At 40.3% G+C, this 7,473-nt stretch overlaps 1 pseudogene; it reads left to right on the top strand.

Moving 5' to 3' along the window:
• The first annotated feature begins 6,028 nt into the window (after positions 1–6,028).
• Positions 6,029–6,588, top strand: LOC112315372 (U1 small nuclear ribonucleoprotein C-like; annotated as a pseudogene).
• Positions 6,589–7,473: the final 885 nt, after the last annotated feature.

The following is a 7,473-nucleotide window of genomic DNA, read 5'->3' as shown; positions in this document are numbered from 1 at the left end:
TCCTTCAGAAGAAGAGTTGTTATTCACTCCTGCCTTCCCAGCGTTTAGTTGGAATGTGTTCCTTAAATGTTTGTTGAATGAATGAATGTTTATCTGGTGGCCACCAGCTAGAGGCATCAGTTGAAGCCCTCTTGAGGATTTTTTTTTGGTTTTTGGTTTTGGTGGGGTGTTTTTTGTGTATGTATTTTTAGGTTGACAGTTTCTTGTTACAAGTGTCATCAAATTTCATATTTTCAACATAATGGTGCTTTATAGTTACCCAAAGAACTACTACCAACAACTTCCATTGGCCCTTCGCTCTTTCTTCTCTCTCCCCGCAGTCAGGACACCTCCCTCATTCTGTAACTCTATGATATATTTAGACCCCGCTCATCTAAAAAAATCAACAATTTTAATCCAGTGTAGGAAAGAAATGCTTGTAAGGCTTTCAGGTAATTGGTAAAATAATATTGCCTTATTGTTACCTTAACGTTTAACAGAAATTGCTTCCTCACAGACCTAAGTAACTATCCCATTCTGTGCATATGGAGATTTTTTCTAGAAGAGGCTGAAGAGCTGTGAATGGTAGCCAGCCATTGTTCATAGATACATTTTCCAGTTTGTAGTGCTGGTTGTCATTCTTCTTCTTTTCCTCATTTCCAATTAGAATAAAAATCTAAATTTCAAAACCGTTAAGTCACTCTCCTTAACAATATGTAAGCTCAATTGGCTACCCTAGAAAAGACAAGTCTTTATTTCAGACACAAGCTCAAATGTGAAAACAAAAGCAAATGAGACGTCTCCCCCAAGTAGAGCTGGTGTAAACTGCAGAACGGTGTGAGTCGGAGCTGGACAAGGCAACACAAAGGCAGTCATCATTTTTTCCAGCGCACAGCAGAGGAGCGATAAGGCCAGGCTTTCTCTCGTTGGGCTGAACCCAAGCAGTCTGGTTCCAAAGCTCCTGCTGCCTCTCAGGAAAATAAGGGCAGTCCAGATGATCTTTGCAAAGAGTCTGGCAGAACAGAACACAGGCTGCCTTTTCTGAAATTAGGCAATTACGGGAAGAGAGAGAGATAGGGAAGTCTCAAGAAAGAAAAGCTGGGCCAAGGAAAAGTATTTTTAGGGAATGAGCATTTGAGCCTGATTTTCACTTGACAGGAAAGAGCTAAAGGAGGGGGAGAGATTAAAGATATGAAGGTGGGAGGTGGCAGGTGGCAGAAAGACCCCTGCTCGCCACCAGAAAGTCTGTAATGCATGAAATCCGGAAGATGGATAGACGGACCTGACTTTTCAAGGCAATCAGACTCTGAAACAAGGAAGAGGAATGAGCAGAAAATGGGTGAAGATAAAAATAAACCTTGAGTCAGCAAGGAGGGAGGTTGAGAGTTCACCGTATATGGCTTCAAGGATCTCTGTGAAATAGAAGGTAATTTCATCTGCTCAGAGGGAGGAAAGTAGAGGGACGGGTTTTGCACAGTGTGAAAAGGGCTTAGAACACCCGATCTGAGGAACGAGGTGAGAAGGTAAGAGAGATAAGTATGAGGCTTGCTGAAATGCACTCCAGTCTGCAATTGAGGAGCAATTTTACTTCTGCTTTGGTGAGCAAGGCCCGGACACTTTATTCTTTTACGTAATTACTGCTTGATAAAAGCGAGTTTATTGAAGCTTTCTTGCTTCATTTCCCCTATAAAACATGTTAATAATCCTTGCCCCTTTCCTACCCCATAGGACTTTAACAAGCATTAATTAATATCTTCAGTGTCCCAAGTGCCTTGGGAAAGCACTGTATAAGGTCTTTTTACATCACTTTTATTATTCTTGCAATTGCATTAACCCACCTTCTGTTTAGAATGAGTTGAAATACAGTCTTAACTTCTTTCACTTGATTCCAAAATTTGTTTGCTAAGCCTGCCTGAAATCAGCCATTGAGGCATCAGAGGCAAAAAGAACAAAAATCTAGAATGTTGTCCAGGTGTTATTAAACCAAAAAGGAGAATTATTCAAAGTTAAGCCACAAACAAAATTCATGGTCTTTTTGGAACTCCATGATCCATCTAATATGATGAACTGAAGTTAAAGATTTCAAATGGGCCCTTCCCTCAAAATGCCAATGACTTCGTAGAAAAATTATAGCTCCTAGTGAAAAATACAACACAATAATAATGGATATCTTAATGGTTACTACAGCAATGTCCCAATGCTATGGAATCCATTATTCCACTCAGTGTTTTCTAGCTTCATTTTTTTAAACATTAAATCCAACTCCTTCCTTCCTTCATTGTGTTACTCCACACATACACATCAATCTTCTGCATGAGCAGTCACTAAGTTAGGCCACATACACCTTCCCCCTTCAGACACCAGTTCTTCGATTATCTAAGATACTATAGTACCTTTATTTTCATTCCTGTTTCATTGGAGCATAAATCTACACCATCTCCACATTGGCTGGGTTGATGTTACTTATCAGTATTAAGATGTCGAGATTATTGAGAATTATCTCTGATGGCAAGAATTTGCTGACTTTTCTCCAAATGACTGCTCTCAAGTGCCAATTAGCCCATGGGTACCAAAAGCCATGAGATCACTTGTATGAGACCACCAGAACCCCATTTAGGGGTAAAGGTTTACTTTTGCAAATTCACTTCTGATATCAACAGCTACTTGTGATAGATAGGGTTGCTATGGTGATGTAGAAGGCATGAAAATTCTCACTTTACATAAACTTTCATCAAAGTTTGCTCCTTTGAACTTCACTCGAGACACTACGTGGTCTAGCTGATTCCCATGACACAGGGTTTGTTCGAAGTCAGTAGGGCTTCTTCAGATTCTGTAGGACAGACTTACCTTGTATTCTTCTCCATTATTCAAGGACACCAGGGAGGCTACAGTTGGTAGACATTGGGGTGGAAGGGGGGAGAAAAGGGGACTCCTGGTGCAAAGAACAAAAGAAATTTCTCAAAGCTGGAGTCATGCAGCTGTCAGCACAGCGTTTCTAGTCCACAGATTTAACATGGCGATGAACTGGGTTCCGTGGGGCAGATGAAGCCCCCAAACTATGTGGACAGGGCTCCAGGTTCTCATGGCCATCCCACAGGTAGAATATCTAGAAGGCTGCATGCGTGGCTATCAGGCACACTCACAATCCTTTGACAGTTTCTCCATTTTATATCATGTAAAACTATCAAGTACGCAGTACTCTTCGTGTCTTACATGTGAGTCTTTGTGTTGTTCTGTTGGGGACCAATTCTACAATTACTCTATCCCGGATAGAAATCAAAGTTTATTGTTTTTCCCAAAGACCTCACAAAATAAAATTATCACCAGTGCCAGGAATTTTGCTCCAAGATAATCATAGGGATGTAGAGATGAGGGCAGAGAGAGAGTTCAAAGAGGTGCAAACGTGAGAACCAATCCAAGGAACCGGGGAGCAAAACCAATTATAGCCAACACAGTTTACATATGGGAAGGGTAAGGATTTCCCAAGGCCCAGACTGTGGCAGACCATCTTCCAATGGCATCAGCACCATCTCCCACTGCACATGGTTTCCTGGAACTTTGCCATTCTCCCACCAAGAGGTGAAGTCTGTGTTCTAACCCCTTGAACCCAGACAGGTCTTTGTGACCACCGTGACCAGCAGAGGACGTGAGAAATGATACCATGTGGCTTCTGGGGCTGTCATGCAGGTGTCACACACCCTGCTTTGCTCTCTCAGGGTGCTCACTCTTAGAACCCAGACACTACGTCCTGAGGAAGCCTAAGCAGGTACTTGGATCCTCTTGGAGAAGATCCAAGTTGCTTGCCCACATCCTCCATTAATTTTATATATTAAATTTCCCATTCTGTTCTAATGAGCTATTGCTCTTTTAGCTTTAATCATCTCTGCTTTATAAAAATGTTTTAAAACCTGTTAAGGCAAGGTGCCACAGAAATGTCTTCATCAAATTATATTAAGTAGCTTTAATACTAATATCCAAAGCAACCATTAAAAATAATTTATATATACATATATATGTATATGTACATACATATGTACACACACACACACACATATATATATATACACATGCATGTATAGTTAGTTAGTTTCCTAAGACCACTGTAACAAAATTTTATCTTTTGGGGGAGTCAATCCATATATATGTACACACATACATATATTCTTTCTAGGAATTTTGTTACATGATACCATAAGTGCTGAAAATCTCAATTTACTCTTTTTCAAATGGCAAAGCAATTCTCCCTAAATAGTATATTCATTAAATTATTCATCACCCTATCATTAGGGTTATCTGCTTTTACCACATATTGTTTTCTCGTATTCTATAGTTCAGATTTGAATCTTCCATTATAATCTATCTTTCTGTTGACCTGTCCAAAGACCATATTGCTTTATTTATGGAAGTCTCATAATGTTTTATTAACTTTCAGAGTAAATATGCCTCATATTCTTATTTTTCAACATTGCCTATTTACTCTTACCTGTTTATTGTTCCCGGAAATTTCAGGCATTTTTCTGAAGTTCCACCTTAAGAAAGATTATAACGGGATTATATTACAATTGCATTAAAGTAATAACCTAAGGAAGGTACAAATTCTCATTTAATCTGAAAACACTACCCAGGCAGGTAGGGCTGGGTAGATGGGCCTGAGCTTCTCCCTTTAGGCTCTGGAAACCCTGACTCCTATCCCGGGCTCCAGGCTCTTGTTGGGTTAGCAGGTGGCCCTGACAGCTCCCAGGGAAGGTCACCCAGGCTCCAGGGAGCCCCGAGGCACACCCTTCCTCCTTGGCTTTTGTGGAAGGATTCCCACAACAGTGTAGCAGGTTCTCTTCACAACATTTTGTTATTTTTTACATAATAGCCACCCTAGTAGGCCTGAGGTGATAGCTCCTTGTGAATTTTGATTTATGTTTCCCTGCTGACTAGTGATGCTGAGCACATTTTCTTATACCTGTTAACCATTTGTATGTCTTCTTTGGAAAAATGTTTATTCAGGTCCTTTGCTCAATTTTTAAGTTGGGTTATTTGGGTTTTTTGCTATTAACTGGTAGGAGTTCCTTATGTAAAAGGTGGGCAAAAAGAAGGTTTACAGTTGTGAAATATGAAACATAAAATTTTTTCTTATATTATCATTTATTAATTATCGTGTTATTTTCTATATGAGCAACTGTAAACCTACTTTTGCCCCACCTTGTATTTTAGATATTAACTCTTTATCTGATACATGGTTTGTAAATATTTTCTCTCATTCCAAAGGTTGCCTTCTTATTTTGTTGATTGTTTCCTTTGCTTCAAAGAGCTTTTTAGTTTAATGTAATCTTACTTGCTAATTTTTTGATTTTGTTACCTATGTTGGTGTCATATCTGAAAATTTACTGCCAAGACCAGTGTCAAGGTGCTTTTTCCCCAGAGTTTTACAGTTTCAGGCCTTACATTCAGGTCTTCAATCCATTTTCAGTTGATTTGGGTTTATGGTGTATGATAAGGGTCTAATTTCATTCTTTTGCATGTGGATATTCAGTTTTTCCAACATCATTTTTTTAAGAGACTGTCCTTCCCTCATTCTTGCAACCCATGTTGAAGATTAGTTGATAGTCTATGGGTGGGCTTATTTCTGGGCTTGCTGTTCTGTTCCATTGGTCTATATGTTTGTTTTTATGCTGGTACCATTCTGTGTTGAATACTATAGCTTTGTAATATAGTTTAAAATCACAAAGTGTGATGTCTTCAGCTTCTTGCTAAAAATTATTTTGGCTATTCAAGTTCTTCTGTGGTTCTACATGAGTTTTAGAATTGTTTTTTGGATTTTTGTAAAATGTCCATGGAATTATTAATCAACTTGATGACACAGGATTACTGGATATGACTACAAAATGGGTGTGGCTTCTTCCTTCCTGCCACTGCTGAAGGAGGAGGGGGAGGAGGGAGGGGGGGAAATGGAGGGAGGGAGGGAGGGAGGGAGGGAGATAGGGAGGGAGGAAGGAAGGGAGGAAGGAAAGAAGGGAGGAAGAGGTGGAACCTCGTGGCCAACAGCCTACAGAACAACATGCCCAAGTTTTATTGTGACTACTGCAATATCACACCTCACTCATAACTCTCCACCCATGAGAAAGACACACTGCAGCGGAAGGAAACACAGAGAGAATGTGAAAGGCCACTATCAGAAATGGATGGGAAAGCAGGTTCAGAGCCTGATTGACAAAACAACTGCAACATTTCAGCAAGGAGAGGTACCTCCTACTCCATTCTCTGCTCCTTCTCCTGCAGGGGCAATGATTCCACCTCCCTCACGTCTTCCGGGTGCTCTTCACCCTGGTATGATGCCAGCACCCCATGTGGGGGGGGTCCTCCCATGATGGGTCCTCCTCTGAAGATGATGCAGTAGGACCTGTTCCTGGAATGAGGCCACCTATGGGAGGCCACATGCCAATGATACCTGGGCCTCCACTGATGAGACCTCCTGCCTGTCCCATGATGGTGCCCACTTGGCCAGGAATGACTCAACCAGATAGATACAGAGAGAGAGGAGCCTCCTTCCGTCAGTGTTATATTACTTGTTCTACTTCACCAGGAGATTGTGGTGTTGTGACTCTGGGTGTTTTCTGACAGCATGGCAAGGAAGACCCTCTCCCTCTTCCTATCAAAGAGAGGATAGTTTTGGAGGGGAGTAGTGGGACAAAAGAAATTTCATTTGTATTGTGAAATGTGAAAATAAAACTGTAAATCAGTTAGCTAAACAAAAGAAAGAAAGAAAGAAATAGAGGAAGAAAGGAAGAAAGAAAGGAAGAAATTGGTAACCTATCAGCCTCCAAACCATTTTTCCTTTCAGAGTTAGTTTCCTTATCCCAACAAAGTACTATATGGACCTAATGAGATGTTTATTTGCTTTTCAGGCTTTGCGGCAACCTGACTGCTTTGTTACAAAGAGACCAAGACCACTGACTCTCTTGCCTATAGACTAAGCTGAACAACTTTTCTTTTTCATCTCTTTCTTCTGCCTTCTCCTTCCTTCTTCTTTGTTCTTTGATTTAGATTTCTGTGGTGCCTAATGAACAATACCCTCCCAGCAGCCATAAAGCAAGAAAAATTTAGTTAGGATTATAATCACAATTTCAATTATTTATAAGTTAGAAAATACTGCCATTGGGTTCTCAGAGTTATTTACTCTGGTGTTTTCTTCTATTTCCAAGTGCTAAAGTATTACTTCTATTCATTACAAACTGATTGTTGTTAACATGATTCTTCCCCCTCCCCTCACCCTGTCTGAAATTCAATTTACAGCCTGCTAAAGGCTTCATATGTTTTTTATGGATTATTTCCCGAGGTCACATTAATCTGGCTCCTTGTTACTTTACACTAATTTCACTTTGCCACAGTAAAATAATGAGATTCGATCTCTTGGGAATTAATCCATAGAGACCTCTTAATGGGGCAAAGACAGAGTAGAGAGCATCTATTGTTGTTAAGTCCCCTGAGCATGATGGAGAAGAA

This window comes from Desmodus rotundus, chromosome 8 (genome assembly GCF_022682495.2).
Source record: "Desmodus rotundus isolate HL8 chromosome 8, HLdesRot8A.1, whole genome shotgun sequence".
Lineage (NCBI taxonomy): Eukaryota > Metazoa > Chordata > Mammalia > Chiroptera > Phyllostomidae > Desmodus > Desmodus rotundus.
This window is presented reverse-complemented; position numbering and strand designations above follow the sequence as displayed.